The sequence below is a fragment of the Triticum urartu genome, chromosome 6 (genome assembly GCF_003073215.2).
Source record: "Triticum urartu cultivar G1812 chromosome 6, Tu2.1, whole genome shotgun sequence".
Lineage (NCBI taxonomy): Eukaryota > Viridiplantae > Streptophyta > Magnoliopsida > Poales > Poaceae > Triticum > Triticum urartu.
The window spans coordinates 87,074,674-87,085,162 of NC_053027.1; the positions used below are offsets into that span (position 1 = coordinate 87,074,674).

At 46.8% G+C, this 10,489-nt stretch overlaps 1 pseudogene; it reads left to right on the forward strand.

Moving 5' to 3' along the window:
* LOC125516590 overlaps positions 1 to 2,654 on the forward strand; it is a 49,885-nt pseudogene extending 47,231 nt beyond the window's left edge.
* Positions 2,655 to 10,489: the final 7,835 nt, after the last annotated feature.

Here is a 10,489-nt window from a genome sequence, read left to right on the forward strand (position 1 = left end):
TGCCCCGCGACATATCCGTAACCGAGATAGTCGTGCACCGTCGTGAGCAGCGCGGCTCTCATAGGGAAATATTCTTTCTCTGCGGCTTCCCACATATTGGCTGGCGTTTTCCACAGCGTGTCAAGCTCCTCTTTCAGCAGCCCCAGATACAGATTGATGTCGTTCCCTGGTTGTTTCGGTCCTTCAATTAGCATACTCATGTGAATGTACTTCCTCTTCATGCACAACCAGGGGGGAAGGTTGTACATCCACACAAACACAGGCCAGGTGCTATGTGTGCTTCTCTGGCTGCCAAACGGATTGACTCCATCGGTGCTCGCGCCCAGCACGATGTTCCTTGGATCGTTCCCAAATTCTAGGTCTTCGAAGTTCAACGCTTGCCACTGGCTCGCATCCTTAGGGTGACTCAGCATCTTGTCTTTTTTATCTATCTCCGGATCATTTGCGTCATCTTCTCGCTTCTTCTCCTCCCTATCCGCGTGCCAACGCAGGAGCTTTGCTACCTTAGGGTCCGCGAAATACCGCTGCAGACGAGGAGTGATCGGAAAGTACCATACCACTTTTCGAGGAGCTTTCTTCCTCTTCTTGTATCGAGTGACGCCGCACACCGGACATATGGTAGACTCCGCGTGCTCGTCCCGATAAATGATGCAATTGTTCATGCACACTTGGTATTTCACGTGCGGTAAATCCAGAGGACACACGATTTTCTTCGCCTCCTCCAAACTGGTCGGGCACTTGTTCCCCTTGGGAAGACGTTCGTTCCAGAATGACATGTTCTCGTCGAAGCATGCGTCGGTCATTTTGTGTTTTACCTTCATCTCCAGAGCCATGAGCGTTACTTTCAGGCAGGTATCCTCGGGCCTGCATCCTTCATACAATGGAGTAACCGCGTCTAACTCAAGTTGATCCATCTTGGCTTTCTCTCGGGCGGCAGCTCTTGCGTTATCCGTCTGCTTGAGAAGCAGCTCTTGAATATGACGGTCCTGCACCCAGCCCATCGATGGTCCAGCGTCGTCTGCTCCGCCGGCATCATCATCTTCATGATCATGCCCGTCGTCTGCTCCGGCATCTTCCTCATCATCATGTCCTGCATCTTCTACATGATGACTGTGTACAGCATCACCGTCATGATCATCTCCTGGGGATTCTTCGTCTTCTCGCCCGCCCGAGCCGCGGTGGTTGTCTTGCTGCCCTTCCTCATTTCTTGCCCGGCCCCCATGGACGACTTCGTAGTCATCTTCATCACCTTGCCACCGATAGCCATCCATGAAACCACGCAAGAGCACGTGGTCCCGCACCTGCCCGGAATCCGGGTCCGCAATAAGGCTCTTCAACTTGCATCTTCGACACGGACATCTTATCTCCGTCTCGTTCTTTTGAAGCATCTCGGCCTTCGCGGACCTCAAAAACCTATTCACGATGCCTTCGGTCATCGTGCGGACCATGGTCGCCTGCGGGGTAGAGCAAAACGATATTTTAGAACCAAGAAAAAAATTGGCATGACTTTCCCTAAAAATAGGACCAAAAAGAATGCTTAATGCCAAAATTCTCGCCGAAACGGAAATGAATCAACATTCCGGCAAAATATTGGCAACTATCGCATTTCAAATACCGGTACACCTCCAAACACAAACACATATGCAACACCACAAACATATGCAACACCACGAACATACATAGATCTAGCTAGGCCATAAAAAGTGCATGTGCACATTGTTGTAGGGAGAACAACATAAATATAGCTTCCCCCTTACTTACCTATCAAAACAAGATAATTTAACCACTTAAATTGAATGAATCTATGGTGGAAACGGGGTGAACAAAAGGAGGCACCCGAGACAAGGAGGAGGTGGAGAGAATGAAGTGGGGAGAAAGTGAGTGTGGGTAGGAGAGGCTGTCCAAAATATCTTGTTGCTGCCCACTTACTAATGGCACACCAACTCTAAATGCGCCATTAGTAATCCAGGTTACTAATGGCGCACCTTCTGGTGATGCGCCATTAGTAGTTTTGCAAAAAAAAACATACTAATGGCGCACTATCCCACAGTGCGCCATTAGTAGTTTTGCAAAAAAGGAATAAAAAATATAATAGAAAAAACAACATTAGTGGCGCACTTTCCGGCAGGTGCGCCATTACTAGTTACAACTAGTAATGGCGCACTGTGTCTGGATGCGTCATTAGTATGTTTGGACAGGCGCACTAGTTAAAAAAAATTGATACTAATGGCGCACCCTGGGCCAGGTGCGCCATTAGTAGTTTCAACTCTAATGGCGTATCAGAAGGTGGTGCGCCATTAGTATATACTAATGACGCACCGCTTGTCTGGTACGCCATTAGTGTCAATCCCATCTATAGCCCTTTTTCTAGTAGTGTGAGGAGGATGACAAGGACATGAGGATTTGGTTCCTCGACAAAAAGAACCATGCTGTTTTAGAATTCTCATCAGGTATGCTGGACTTGCCGTGTGCGGTTTATTTCTGCTGTGTACTGATGAGTTGTTTGGGATGCAGCCAAGGAGCATGTTGTTGGCTGGTATAGCACTGGTCCAAAACTGAAGGGGAACGACTTGAATGTTCATGCATTGTTTACCAATTATGATTCTGCTTTGCAACCCTTTGTCCTGCAGTAATCTAGAAGCTCTTCTCTGTTTATACACAATTATTTGGTACACATACTTGCAACTTATACATATGGACCAATCTTGGAATGCAGGAGCCGTAGCCCAGCATCACCCTGTGCAGCTGCGGCACGGGGCGATAGCCTCAGCACAGCTGCACGGCCTCAACATCCCCGTTGGTGTTGCCTGCTGTCCCCGGATCCAGGAAAGACAATGGGGGCGATTGGCGACTTGGTGGTGCGGCTGCGGACAACAGTGAGCCAAAATCAGTAGGTTACGAGCATAAGCCAGGCACGCCAGGAAGATGCTACAGCGTATACAAGTACACCAGGTAGTTCACTCGATTGATATCTCCCTCACTCTACTCATCTTTCAGTTTTGGTCCCTTGGGCTTTCTCTAATTGGTGTTGTTGTGGAAGGAGGACGAGACCGAGCAGGAAGATGAGGTGAGAAGCGACCTATGTGGTGCTGCTACTCGTTGCTAACCAGAAGCTCGATGGCGAGGAGCTCTTGTTTCTTCGTGCTAATCCCTCCTGACCATGTTGAATAAGAATATGCAGTTTTGTTCTTTTATTGTCATGTTTCTTTCAGTAGCTTTAAAATAACAAAGGATGGTTAATTATTTCCTTCCATGAAGCTGCGATTGAATTTGAAACATTTTGCAGGAGCAATACAAGAGCTAAAACAGAACACAATGATGCTGGTATCCGCCAAGCATTGGTTTTTTTCTCTACCTGAAGTCCTAATCAGTTGCGCAACAACTACTGACTTTGCTTACTGAATCATAATAAGCCTCACACTTTGCTCTCTTTTTTTCTTTATCCTGGTTGTTTGCTTCTCATGCCCTTCTGCATGTTAAATAATAGGTTCGGCAGCAAAGTAATACTCCCTCCGTCCTAAAATAAGTGTCTCAAGTTTATACTAGCTTTAGTACAAAGTTGTACAAAACTTGAGACACTTATTTTGGGACGGAGGAAGTAGTATGCATTTGTTAAATAAAAGCATTCTGTTTCCAATTATATGGCTGGCTTCACACTAAGTTTGGATTGCTGTTTATTTGTTTAGGACGCTAACTTGCTCTATCCATATAGTTAATGGATAGACAATGGTGTGTCCATTTCACTAAGTAAACCAGCTTGATTATCTGTGCTCTCAGTCCATATTCACTACTTTCATCGACTCGGCCGTGACGGTGTGGATCACGCGTGCACCTATTGTATGGCCTGCAGTGCCCCATGTGCAAGCAGGATTTCGAGCCTCCAACACACGTTATGCCATAGACGCGGCAGGTGGCCGGTGGATGGAATAGAGAGAGGGAGCAATCGATGATGGAGGAATCTAATCTATCGATACTGATAGTAAACCACTCCTACTATTCTTTGGACGAACATCCCTCTCCACGACCAAGAGACCAAGGAAGAATACCCTGCCATGGCGCAGGACTAGAAGGAAGCTTGGTCGTTTTCTTTATCTTCACTATTAAGCTGAACCTCGACCTGTCTGCACCAAGCTTGACTATCTTCACCTTTACGGCTAGGTAGAGAGGATGGGCAAGAAAGAACCTCCTGATCCGAAAAAAATGGATCGGAGATCTCGCGCACATCCCCAGCCACCACAGTCCGTCGGCGGTCTCCAGGAGGCTGGATCTCGGGGATGGCTGTGTCCGGGGCGGAGGGAGATGGCTGGAGACAGCAGGTGGTGCTCGGAGGGTGGCATGAGAGCAGAGGGCGCGGTCGTGGCCACGGCGTCGTCACGCGCATCCATGCGCTGGCACAGGGTGAGACGTCCCTCGTCGGTCCTGGCCGCGGCGTTGGCCAAGGCGCCTCCTCCTTCTCACACCCGTACTCGCTCATGCAGCCGGCGGCGGCCGGTGGCATCGGCGCGGCTGCCCGTAACTGCAGTGGTGAGCGCTGCCAGGAGTGTGTGTGCAACCACGGAGATCCTAATGCCGCACGTCTCAGCACTTTCTCGTACGTGGCCGCGGAGGTCACAACGAGAAACTGCAACGCCGATGATCTGGATGCGGCCTTCGAGTCAGATGTGAAGCCAGCGCCGGCATGCGACTACGCCGGTGCTGCCGACAACGGCACAACTATGGGGAAGGATGGGCCAGCCTCGAGTGAGGTGGCCATGGAACAATGCACGGGCGTCTATGATCGCAGTACCAGAGGCGACCATGGACGAGGCAGATTTGGACGATGCTGCTTCGTTGTCGTGCGCCAATATGTCGGTGTCGGCGTCTCGGTGTGCGAGAGAGGTGAAGATGATGGTGCCAGCGTTCGCAGAGACGACGACACGCACAACATCGCCGGCAATGGACGCATGGGTAGTCATGGCGACGGGGGCGGTGGCCTCCATTGGTCATTGCGTTGGGGGTGGCGGCCCTCGATAACCGCGATAAGGAGATCAGGTGGCACAACAATGCATATTCAAATGCGTCGGCATATTTGCAGGCATAGCAGCGGTGGTCGTGTGCGGCACTTGATGCCGGCTCAAAGATGATTTTCGTCCGTTGCGAGGGTGGCGGCCATCGCACAAGGATGCTCGAGGCGCGAGCGACGGAGTCCTACGCTGGTGAGCAAGGGGCGTAGTGGTGGTTCCCCGTCGACTTCTAGCTCCGGAGCAGCAGCTCTGACGGTATGAAGCATGTTGCAGTGTGACTGGCGCCGGTGTGGAGTAGCAGCGGCCAGTTCCACACCGAGACATGGGCGCCCACCCGACGGCCGTGAAGGTGGGCGTGGAGTACTGACGAAGGCGACTATATAATGATCTATCATCAAGATGCTGATTGGAACATCGCTTCATGTCCGGGGTGAAAATTCTTGTCCTGACCATTATTGGTCGGGCTCAGCAACAACGAGGGTATACCTTCTTGACGGCGTTGCCATGGAAGAAGTCGACTTAGTCGTAGGTGTTAATTTCATATCTTGTGATGGTTCGGCTATGATTGCCTTTGTTTTGTACTCTCCTGAATAATTAATAAAAATGGTTGTATGCATCGCATTGATGCAGAGGCTGGGGGTTTTAACCTCCTTTTCAAAAAAAGAAAAAAAGAAAAAAAAAACTTTGGACGAACATCCAGCGAGTTTATTTGCATTATTTTCGCTTGATCTTTTGGATCTTATTAAGTTGTTCTTCTGCTTTTGCAATTTCTTTCACCTTTCTATGTCTGGTGGTGCTCTCTGTTTCACTTCTACTACGTAATTGTTTATAGCTGGGAGTGCACTCACCATGCCAAAAGAACCTGGACGTGTTTGCTCACTTCAGTCATGGCAGGTAAAGCATGACGAACGTGTAAACATTCAGCGAGGTCAACAAAAGTGGATATATATACCAGAGATGCAAAACTGTTGCTGCAAATTTAAACTGCGTAATGCTCAATGTAAACAATACTGTTATGCAGAGTTCCAGTTTTAGTTTGTTCTTCTCAATAGATATTGACTTATCTACAGACTGAAGCAGCCCGCACAATAACCTCACTGATTTTTTTTGAGCCAATGCAAAAACAATGAAGAAGACTGGAATACATCCAATGGGATCATCCAACATCCAGTTTACCGAACATTTGACATAGAACCATAGTGAATATCTCTATCTGTGCGTAATGAACATTTTCCTGTCGTTTGTGCAGTTGGATATGGGGTAGCAATAGAGAATGAGTGCACATGTCGGACTAGAGGGAGGCTACATAAGAAAATGATATGTGGTGAAAACTGAACACATGTGATGCATTTGAACAAATATAATAAGTGATGCACATATACTTTGTATTCCAGCAGGATTAAGGAGGCAAAGAAGACATGCGACAAAGAGAGTCTCAAGGGAGAAGATATAGGAAGAAGTTTTGCGCTCGACAATTTCATGTTAGTAACTAAGCACTACTAATCCATAAATCAGAATTGGATTGCTGATAATCACGAATAGCAAGCAAGATACGATGGCGCGGCTAAGAAATAGGAGGCGGCGCCTAGGAGGACTTCGATGTGGGCGAGAAAGCAAGCGGGAGCATGAGTGCTCCATGTGATCGAGAAATACGACATCCGCTGTGGCGGTGCTATAGAAGACCTGGATTGAGGTTGGGAGAGAGAGAGATCATCAGCAAATTACGCTCAGCGTTGTCAGCAGCAACATAAGTGAACGGACGATTGAGCGTGGATGATTGAGCGAAGGTGGCAATGAGGACACGCTCCAAGATGATATTTTTCAATTCTCGACAGTCAGCCTCATACTATGTTCACATTGTAAGTTGCAATGATATTTGATATTAATGTATCCACTCCTAAATTTGTTGTTTCGTGGCAACGCACAAGCATTCAGCTAGTATTTATAATACGTGAATTATTGAATTCTAAAAATAAATAAAAGAAAGCTTACCATGTGCAACATGGGCTGCACTAACGCAAGAAGTTTCATTTGTTTTTTTGGAAGGCTAGTTAAACTACACGGGCTTGTTTACTTACAATTCATTAGGTGAAATTAGCGCATTGGCTTTTACAGCTCGCTCGCTATCAGCAGGTCTCTCATTCGAATTGCAGCGGCACCAATTTTTGCGGTCATTTCCATTCCGTGCTGACTTGTGGGACCCATGGGTCATGGAGACATATGCCATGCACATCATGGTGCCATGTCAGCATACTTTATGTCCACTAATGGGATTAACACCGTATCTGCACGCTTGTGCCAAGTTTTAGAACCAGTTCGATGTATTTTTTAAGTTCAGGCACTAAAGTAAATATCAGTGAAAGTTTAAGCACCACTGGTGATATTACCTTTTTTCAATCTATGAACTATTACCTCAGATCTATTGCTGGGATTACTTTCTGGTGTTGATTACTGCTTGTACTTGATGATTAGAGGTTTTATTGATGAAAGGTTTGTATGTTCATATTGTTTATCATATCATTACAACATTACCCCTACTGATCCTGATCCGTGCATAAGATCTATTGTTAGTAGTCAGTTACATTCTTAAAAAAATGGGAGAAACCTTGTTGATAGTAATCAGGCGAAGTTGAATAAAGTTCTGTGTTTTGATATTACGTTGCTATGTGATTCTCTAGTCTAGTGGTGATGTGCTTTCTGTTGGCTTATTCCTTCACTTTGGTTCTACTTAGTTGATGCAATCGGCGCCACCGAAACGAGGTTTGCCTTTGCCATTGCACATCAGTCCCTTCGAGATATTTCCAGGCGGTCCCACCGAGACTCCTAACGTTCATGTCTTTTACACAGGTCGGTGCCACAGAGAATTCTGATCGGTGCCACCGAGTTGAGTCAAAAGTGTGTAATTGTTGGATTCTGTGTGGAGGCTATATGTACCCCTTCACCCCCTCTTACTAAGAAAGAGAGCCATCAGAATGTGCCTACACTTTCACTACTTATTTTCTGAGAGAGAACCACCTACTCATGTGTTGAGATTAAGAGATTTTATTCCTACCATTTGAACCTTGATTTCTAGCCTTCCCCAAATTGCTTTCCACTCAAATCCTTTTTCCACCATAGCCAAATCTGAGAGAGATTTGAGTGTTGGGGAGACTATCATTTGAAGCACAAGAGCAAGGAGTTCATCATCATCACACCATCTATTACCTTTTGAAGAGTGGTGTCTCCTAGATTGGTTAGGTGTCGTTTGGGAGCCTCGGACATGATGTGGAGTTGAACCAAGAAGTTTGTAAGGGCAAGGAGATCGCCTACTTCGTGAAAATCTACCCGAGTGAAGCAAGTCCTTCGTGGACGATGGTCATGGTGGATAGACAAGGTTGCTTCTTTATGGACCCTTCGTGGGTGGAGCCCTCCGTGGACTCGGGCAGCCATTACCCTTCGCAGGTTGAAGTCTCCATCAACATGGACTCATGATAGCACCACCTATCGAAATCACACCAAAAATCTCCACGTCTCCATTAGTTTGCACTTTCAAATTCTCATCCCTTTACATTCTTGCACTTGCATGATTTACTCATGCCGCTGCCCATACTCTTGCTATGCTTGTGTAAAATGTATTGTGTGCCTATTAACATGAGCTAAACTCAACCTTAACTTGAAGAATTTTAAAAATTGTCACTTTTACTTGTTAAGAGTCTAATAATCCCCCTCTAGACCCCTCTTCTCGATCTTTCAAAGACGGACCCATGAATCCTTGGACGGCAGCCATGCATGGCCCACCTCCGCGTTTGTCAGCCTCAAACGGCTCCATGGCTTGATGATCCCAATGACGATGGCCGTCTGTCTTCCTTCATGCATGTTCGCCTCAAATGGCTCAACGCCCTCAGTGATCCGTTCGGCGGCCATGGCGGAATCCACCACGATTTAGTGTACCAACCTTCTTGCCGGTCCCCGACGCGAGTCCGCCACTGGCCACAAACTGCACACCATCTACTGCACCGCGTCCGCATCCAGCTGTTTGCTGCTCCACCTGACGACGTCCGCCTGCTGCAAGAGACTCATGTGGGTAGCGAGCACAACCCGTTGCATAGAAAACAAGGACCACGTTCTAAATTTATTGTTTCTGTTTAATGTTTCAAGTACTTGCAAATTGTAGCTTGTGAGCTTATTTATTGCAGACTATAGCTTGTGAGTTCAGAGACAAGTGAATATAACTTGGTGTGAATGCACACTTCAGAAATAAACAAATTTCTTATTGCCCAGTTCCTGATGATTTGTGGTGTTCTGCGATATGTGATGCAATACAGCTAAACAAGGGCATAGTATAACTTGATTTTTTTAGCAAGAAAACTAGGTCTTTATTGAGCAATACTAATGTTTACAGGAAATGCGATTGGGTCACTCGACGTGCCCAACCAAATATGGCGCCCGTAAGATAGAGAAGTACCTGACCTAGCTAATCTATGAGCTTCAGTATTTGAAGCTCGAGGTTCGAAAACAAAATTACAAGAAGTAAAATTTCTCACAGTTTCTAGGATCTCTCTAATAACACTTCCATAGCTTCCTCCCACGCCCTGGCGAATATGGTTCACAACCTGTTTACAATCTGATGCAATTTGGAGATGTTGTAAACCCAAGTCTTGCGCCAGTGAAAGAGCTTCTCGACAAGCTAAAGCTTCCAAACTAGCTGGATCCGATATGTCCTGGATAACTAACACTGACGACCCAAGATAGGAACCGTCACAATCACGACAGATGGCTGCTGCGGTTCCTGCATTGTGTTGCACTGAAACTCCGGCATCCACATTTATCTTCACTAGTCCCTCATCTGGCGGGATCCAGCGTCGTTGCATATTATTGCATGTAGAACCAGCTCCTGTTGTGGGCTCATGTATACCCGAAATTTGATCCAACTCAGAGATGAAGTTTGTGACAAATGTATGAGTTTCATAGGGGCTCTGATTAATACCTTCATGAATGAGTTTTCTCCTTGCATACCATATCGCCCACAAGGTCACCGTCATCCGAGTGAATTCGTCGTGACTTAGAACATCCATCATAGAAAAGAGCCAACTCCTAGCGTCTGGTTCTGGTGTTGCAATCATATGCTCTAACAAATCATGGTCCACGAGAACCTATACGCAACGCGCCATGGTGCACTCTAGGAGACCGTGCCTCCACGAGTCTTGAGCTCCACACACGAAACATTGGTCATAGTGTGACATCTTCCTATGCTTGCGAACATCCTCTGTTGCGAGCAAATTCTTGGACAACCTCCATAAAAACACGTTTATCTTTTGCTGGTACAATAGTTTTCCAGAAAGTAGTCCATGATTTTTCAATTTCAGAGCTATTAGCTTGATGCTTATCATTCCTTATGATTCCGCATTCCTAAAACCAGCATAATAGCTAAAAAAATGGCCCAGACAACAGCCTAGTGGGCCGAACAACACGTGTGCCTACTGTGCCTGGCGGGCTGGCGTGCCAAC